The sequence below is a fragment of the Enhydra lutris genome, unplaced genomic scaffold, assembly GCF_002288905.1.
Source record: "Enhydra lutris kenyoni isolate GAN:26980312 unplaced genomic scaffold, ASM228890v2 scaffoldscaffold88, whole genome shotgun sequence".
NCBI classification, from domain to species: Eukaryota; Metazoa; Chordata; class Mammalia; order Carnivora; family Mustelidae; genus Enhydra; species Enhydra lutris.
This window is the reverse complement of record NW_019154172.1, coordinates 5,078,981-5,081,017: the sequence shown is the minus strand read 5'-3', so window position 1 is coordinate 5,081,017 and position 2,037 is coordinate 5,078,981. Positions and strand designations below refer to the sequence as shown.

The 2,037-nt window shown below is 44.1% G+C and overlaps 1 pseudogene; it reads left to right on the top strand.

Annotated features, from left to right (window-relative positions):
- Positions 1-878: 878 nt before the first annotated feature.
- LOC111162081 lies at positions 879-1,203 on the top strand (annotated as a pseudogene).
- The last annotated feature ends 834 nt before the right edge of the window (positions 1,204-2,037 follow it).

Here is a 2,037-nt window from a genome sequence, read left to right as displayed (position 1 = left end):
CTGTAAAATTTCACTTTCTGATTAGATCCTTGACCCTTTTTATGCATGGACCATCAGGGAGCATTACTAAGAATATTATTAATATCATGTGGCTTCAGATGGAAGGGTTCCCTACCCTTGCCCTTCCTGACCTTAGGGTAGAACTCTCTGCAGTAAGAATAGACATCTCCAACCCTTATCCAAACATTACTGATTCCTCTAAGCCCACACTTACTTAGAAGACATCCACCATAAGGTCAGCTCCAAGGTTGAAGCCAGGGGTCTGGGGCAGAGCCTCATGTTCACATCCTCCTCCTCTTGGAATTGGTGTTTCCCAGCAGTACAATCTGACATACGGGGCACCTCGGCACATGTGCAGTTTCACAGTGGACTAACTTATACTCCTAGTCCTCACTGGTCAGATCAGGCTGCTCCTTGCAGAGTTGGATGTTGCTGCATGCATTCCTCAGTTTCCCCTGACTTTTCTGAACTTGACTTGTCCCTATTATTTCCTCTGTTGGCAACCACTTGCTCCACCATTGCCTTGTCCTTCTTTGGGTTATTTTTATCACCCAAAACTGCTGATTTTCTGTCTTCCATCTCTCCCTCCGTTCTCTGTTTTCAGTCTGGGGTCAGCTCAGGCTCCTGCAGGGGACACACAGAGAAAGGCCCAAGTCAGGTCTCAGCTGCAGTCCCCAGAGCTACTTTACAGGCACCTGAGATCCTTACACACTCATAGAAACTGAGCAGGAAGGGAATTGGGAGAATGTGAATATCAATTTTAGCTTACACACGAGGAAACTGATGCCCAGAGAAATTAGGAGCCAGGGCAGGAAGTAGAATGTGGCCTCAGTGGGAACTCTGGCTGCTCCAGACTGAGTTCAAGTAACAGAATTGCCATGACTCTTCCCAGGCTCTTCAGCGTCTCCACTCTCATTCGGTCTGCATTCTCAGTTCATTGAGGAGGCACATTGGTGTTACAGCAGTGGCATTTAATGAGGACCTTGATCTTGTACAGAAACTCTTCATGGACAAGATTACAGAATACAGAATGAAGCTATGGGCATCTGGAGGACATGCCAATAGTGGCCCAGAGCCCCAGCAAAACCTAGAGAGGGAGCTTTTGAAGCTTAAGCAAATGTATGGTCAAGCAGATATAAATATGTCCCATGCTTCATGTGTGAAGATCCTAAATTTGGAGTAATCAAAAAGCCCCAGACCTGAAAAAAATAAGGTGAAATTTCTTTGGTAATTTGACCCAGATTAGTTCTACAACTGGTTCAGAATAAACACACATTTCTCAACTGTCAAATGTTCAATTCTGATTCCAAATAAATTATTTGGTGATGCTGATGTAAAAAACAAAAAATAAAAAACCACAGTAAAAATGTGTTCCTCAGCTTCAGGTGATGCTCCCTAGCCCTTGTAACATGAAGGACCCTGTGAAGGGCATTTCCCATCTATAACAGATTCTTTCGACACCCTCTTCCTGAGACCCTGGGGTGTGTGCATTCTGGCTGCAAGGAATAAAAACCCTAACTTGTTTCTGGGAGGTGTGTTCCTGGTGATTTGGCTTCAGGGAATTACCATCAGCCTAAGGCTCTGCTGGGGCAGCAGGGAACCATTTTTCACACATGCATGGTGTGGCAGATTTCCAAAAAAAAAAAAAAATACAATTTCAAGGTAAATTGCTCTCTGTACTTCCTCTTTTCTTACCCCTGCTGTTTTCCTAACTATGGGAAATTGTATAAAACAAGACAGTGAGTTAATGATAGACTTGGTTTGGGAATTAATAAGAGCTGTTGGGGTACCTGTATGGCTCAGTCAGTTAAGCCTCTGCCTTGAGCTTAGGTCATGATCCCAGGGTCCTGGGATTGAGCCTCACACTGGGATCTCTGCTAGGCAGAAGCCTGTTTCTTCCTCTCACTCCGCTGCTTCCCCCGCTTGTTCTCTTTCTCTGTGAAATAATAATAATAATAATAATAATAAGTCTTTTTAAAAAAAGTTAAAAAGATACATTCAGATCCTGCCTGTCTTAATGTGTCCGGCAGCCCTCAC